Raw genomic sequence first — 6,000 nt, forward strand, 5'->3', positions numbered from 1 at the left:
AAGTCTCCGCCTAAATTGATTGATCATTTAGAATCTCAGCCTAAAGTGATCACTAGTCCAGAGACTGAGTTTACCATTTCTCCAGGACCTCTTTCGATGATGGCTAATGATATGGAGGCTCTTCTTAAAAGATTTGCTATTCATGAACCATTCAGTAAGATGGCCATTACTCCAGATTTTTTGCCCAGGATTCTCACCACCTTGCAGCCTTTGCCCAAGGTGATCAGCAGTTCAGAGGTTTTAGTCCAGGTTCCTGCTCATATAAAAGTTCAGCCTGAGATGACTGCCAGTTCAGTATCTGCTCCAGAAATCGCCTTTGAGTCCTCGTCCTCAATTGTTGTTGAACTGTTTTCTATTTTTTCTGACTCTTTTTCAAGACTCATTGAACCTTACTTTTCTAATATTGTTGAGTCTTCATTTTTAAGTTTCTTTGAGTCAAGCGCCAGTGAGCCTTCGCCGTCAAGCGCCAGTGAGCCTTCGCCGTCAAGCGCCAGTGAGCCTTCGCCGTCAAGCGCCAGTGAGCCTTCGCCGTCAAGCGCCAGTGAGCCTTCGCCGTCAAGCGCCAGTGAGCCTTCGCCGTCAAGCGCCAGTGAGCCTTCGCCGTCAAGCGCCAGTGAGCCTTCGCCGTCAAGCGCCAGTGAGCCTTCGCCGTCAAGCGCCAGTGAGCCTTCGCCGTCAAGCGCCAGTGAGCCTTCGCCGTCAAGCGCCAGTGAGCCTTCGCCGTCAAGCGCCAGTGAGCCTTCGCCCTCAAGCGCCAGTGAGCCTTCGCCCTCAAGCGCCAGTGAGCCTTCGCCCTCAAGCGCCAGTGAGCCTTCGCCCTCAAGCGCCAGTGAGCCTTCGCCGTCAAGCGCCAGTGAGCCTTCGCCCTCAAGCGCCAGTGAGCCTTCGCCCTCAAGCGCCAGTGAGCCTTCGCCCTCAAGCGCCAGTGAGCCTTCGCCCTCAAGCGCCAGTGAGCCCTCGTTCTCAAGCGCCAGTGAGCCCTCGTTCTCAAGCGCCAGTGAGCCCTCGCCCTCAAGCGAGCCCTCGCCCTCAAGCGCCAGTGAGCCTTCGCCCTCAAGTGCCAGTGAGCCCTCATGCGAGCCTTCGCCCTCAAGCGCCAGTGAGCCTTCGCCCTCAAGCGCCAGTGAGCCTTCGCCCTCAAGTGCCAGTGAGCCCTCATGCGAGCCCTCGTTCTCAAGCGCCAGTGAGTCTTCGCCCTCAAGCGCCAGTGAGCCCTCAAGCGAGCCCTCGTCCTCAAGCGCCAGTGAGCCCTCGTTCTCAAGCGAGCCCTCGTCCTCAAGCGCCAGTGAGCCCTCGTCCTCAAGCGCCAGTGAGCCCTTCATTTCACAACCCAGATCTATGGGTAAGCCTTTTCCTAAGATGGGAATGCCTTTGCCACCAAAACAAACTTTTGTTCCAAATAAACCTATGGTTAATTCATCGACACTGCCATGGTGGCCGTCTATCCCATGTATGTGGCCACCAATTCCAGCAGTTTTACCATGGTGGACCTATGACTGGCTTAAAGGTACTTTTCCTCCATTTGTACCACTAGGGTGGCCTCTAGTTTGGGCATCGAATCTGCTAGGCTTATTTGCTCACCCGTTTCATGGACTCTACCTTGGCTCGTATGGCTTCACTTTGTTTCCATTTATTTTGTAGATTTAATGCAGGTCTGGCCCACCATCCCTCCCCCTGGTCCACCTCCGTTCCGCCTCCCTCCTAGATAGGTGATCAAGTGGGAGTGTCTGGAATCCACTTCCTTAGAGCGGGGGTAATGTCACATGTTGCAGTGCCCTCTTTTGGACACTTGAGGGCACTAGGTTGTTTTGTAGTTTAACTTCATTTCCTACAATCCTTTGCACTTCTGATTGTATTCTGTTTCAGCTGTTTCTTGTTTGTTAATTTAGCCCTGTCTTTATAAACCCTTTTTGTCTTGTGTTTTAGTTGCCTTAGGATTTTGTTAGCACCTCATGCCTGGTATGTTTGTTTGGTTTTCTAGTTTTGTATTTGCTCAATCTTGGATTCTTGTTGGTTTTTTTGTTAACATTCCTTCCCTGTTTTTGTAGTCGCCTATTTTGGGATTTTTTGTTAGTTCTTTTGTCTGGTCTCAGTTCTAGATTTTTGTGTCTTGTTTGTAGTTCCTGTGCTAGATTAAGAACCCTTGTTTTTGTCAAAATAAATTGCTGCACTTGGATTTTTGTGTTTTGTGACTCCCCACCTCGTGACAATCTGCTGGATGATCTCATCTCACTATAGTTGTTAAACGTGATATTGAATTCATCTTGTTGTCTCTATCTAACAATTCTTATGTCTTTTGAATCACTTGTTCTCAGTTAACTGTTTTGGCTGAGTGCAAAGATAAGCTAATATATTAATTTATGTAACCACATACACTGATTCTGCACATTGACTGATTGCTTACCTTTATCGTTTAAATTTAATGTATGTTATACTGTTATAATGGCCATTACTGGTTATTAAAACTGATATTCTGCAAAAGAGACAGGGTAAATCAAATATCAAAATGAAAAAAATTTGACATATTATGTTTTCATTGTTTAGATAGTGAAACAGCAAGCAGGATGAGGTGAAAGAGGTTAAAATGTAACACTGTTCCCTTTGAAGATTTACCCATGCATTAGCAGGCAGTTTTTGTTATGTTTGTTATTGAATATAGGCTGAGTGAATAGTGTATTGAATAAGCTAAATTGACTGTAGTGTATGAGTGTGTGTGAATGAGTGTGTATGGGTGATTTCCAATATTGGGTTGTGGCTGGAAAGGCATCTGCTGCATAAAACATGCTGGAATAGTTGGCAGTTCATTCCACGATTGCTGATCGAAGACGGTTTCCCTTTGCACATTCATTTTGATATAATTGCTCAAGTTTACTTTTATATTGTGTATTGTTTTATTTATATTTATTTGTATTTAAATGTTTGAAGTACTTTTAGTTAATTAAAAAGTTATTAAAGTTACTAAGTTGACGAAACTGAAGTTTTTTGTGTTTTTTTACCTGTTTCTCTAGTAAAATTACAATATCGTGATAATACCGTATACCGTGATAAAAGCTCAATCAATTAATCGCAGCATGAAAATGTGATACCGGCACATGCCTAATATATATATATATATATATATATATATATATATATATATATATATATATATATATATATATATATATATATATATATATATATATATATATATATATATATATATATATATATAGGATCGCGTGCTGACGATTGACCATGGCTGGTCCTGCATTAGCAACGCATGATTCAGCCATCGGATGATTCCTAACTCACTATAAATAACCAGTTTCTTACCTCAGTCATCTGTCACACACCGGATGCGCCGCTCAGCGCCATGACACTGTGTGCACATGACAGTTGAAAGTATCCCACACCAGACATGCACATTCGCATGCTATTTTAAACTAAACTATCCAGGCGCTCTGTGGCATGGCAGAAAAATAAATAGTGTCCAAGTCTTTTCTAGGCCACAGCAGAATGAACCGCCAACTCATGCAGAATATGTTTTACGCAGCAGATGTCCTTCCAGCTGCAACCCATTCAACACCCATTCACACACATACACTACAAACAATTTAGCTTATTCAATTCACCTAAAGCTCATGTCTTTGGACTGTGGGGGAAACCGGAGCACCTGGAGGAAATCCAGGCAAACTCCACACAGAAATGCCAACTGACCCAGCTGGCTTGAACCAGTGGCCTCCTTGCTGTGAGGCGACTGTGCTACCCACTGTGCCACCGTGATGCAAGGGTAAACTCTTGAAATAATATTTAATTATATTTTCCTCACTCTCAGACCATTTAAGATTTTAAGTAGAACACTAGAGATGTTTTTTTTTTTTTAGCTGAAAACGTGGTCCTTGTTGATTCATAAAATACATGTAAAAAAAAAAATCCAAAAAACATTTACATGCAAAACAAAATTAATATCCATAGCTCCTGATGATCTTATGAATTAAATGTTCAGTTTGATCAAGAAATTTAAAAAAATTGTATTTTTGGGTGAACTGTAATAGTGAGAGTGAAATCAAGCAGTCCACATCTGTTGATTGTACTGTATTTAAGTTTTAAAAGTCATTAATGTGCTATTAACCTACATCCAAAATAATACTGGAACAATAGTAACTTCTAAACATTGTGTAAAGAACATTTTTAGTCTTCTTCAGAGCAGAATAATTTGGGGTACAGCAAGTAAACTATTCAAGGGTGAACACAGATCCCAGATGCTTCAGATCCCAGCGAGATGTACAAGGACATCAAATGAATTCTGACAATACATTCTTCACAACCTGAAAGAAATCCTCCGCTAAATTAAAGTATCCCTCGCTTCCCCGAGACGCCTGATAACAGCAGATCTGTCCAATCTGAAATATGTCTCATTTCATCCAAACTCTCAATGTCAGCAATTCTCTGTAGTTACACTGTATAACAAATAACTAATGGTTTGGTGTCAGTAGAATTTTTTTCTCTTTTTAGTTTTTGAAAGACATCTCTTATACCAAGGCTGTGCTAAAATTGTATTAAAATAAAAAGTACAAACGAAATACACACTTAAAAAAATATTAATTAACGCAAGTGCTGTATATGTTGTAAACTTTGTTTCAGCATAATTGTTTATATAGATGTACATCCTAAGAACTGTGTTTAAAATTTCTAGCCTTTGTGCTATTATTATGGGTCAGTTGGCATTTCTCTGTGGAGTTCGCATGTTCTCGTGTTGGCGTGGGTTCCCTCCATGTGCTCCGGTTTACCAGAGTCAAAAAGACATGCGGTACAGGTGAATTGAATAAGCTAAATTGGCCGAAGAGTATGAGTGTGAATGCAAGAGTGTATGGGTGTTCACAGTGTTGGGTTGCGACTGGAAGGGCTTCCGCTGTGTAAAACCAAAGTCCCTTTAAGGTTAAGTAATTTCACTTGGCGGCCACCTTTGAAAGCCTCACGGGAAGTATGCTCGGGCATTCTGTCTGAATGGGAAACAATAAATTCTTCAAAATTGCTTGCTAAGCTTACGATTGAATTTCAGATTAGGAATCACCAATAAAATTTATTGGTCTCTTTAGTTTAATTTTTAAATGTCCAAACCTCACAAAATCTGCAGATACTCATGTCTGGTCCAAGCCCCTCCCCCAGAGTATCGTCAGTCTATAGTGATCAATGATTTTCTTCTGTACTAGAAGGCGGGCTTTTTTTCACCATATAGCGATCAATGATTGGCTCGTGTACTAGTAGGCGGGGCTTTATTCACCATATTGACTGTTACACTTTTCCAGATTAAAAAAGATACGAGTGACATGTCTTGTGTATTCTGTAGTCTTTGGTAAAACATATGCTGAATAAATTGGCGGTTCATTCCATTTTGACGACCGCTGATAAATAAAGGGACTAAGCCAGAAAGAAAATGAATAAATGAATGAATTATAGTGAAGTAGCCTAAATGGACCTCCGTGTGTCACAGCCAGGCCAGGTTCTCCCCACCCCCAGTCATATGATTCACCCCGTTCACAGTCATCCCAATCAACACGATCTCCATCCAGTTCCAATCACTTCCACACCTGCACGCCATCCTTTGTTATCACTCCAGCCCCATAAATCAACGTACTCAACCTCACTCTGGCCTCGTCGCACTCAAGATGAAACAATGGTCAGTGACTCCTATTAGCTATCTGTTATAGTTACCTTGTCTGGTCCAGTTTATCTACAGTGTCTGCGTCTTTCTTTCTAGTGGGGTTTCCCTCCTGGTTGTGTGTCTTCCAATCTCTTCTGTGTCCATTCAGCACAATCAGTCTCTGGTTCATATTATCCTGGTCCACTGCTCCTTCACCTGCAAGATACTTTACCTGTTTACATTTAACTTTTGTTCATACTCGCAGTTCTGATTACTGCCCCCCTTCTTGTGAGACCATGCAAGTGTCTTAATTCCTCATTTTATTTGACCTTTTACTTACAGTGTACAGTGCTTCTGGAAAGTATTCATAGCGC

Source organism: Danio aesculapii, chromosome 6 (assembly GCF_903798145.1).
Source record: "Danio aesculapii chromosome 6, fDanAes4.1, whole genome shotgun sequence".
Taxonomy (NCBI): Eukaryota; Metazoa; Chordata; class Actinopteri; order Cypriniformes; family Danionidae; genus Danio; species Danio aesculapii.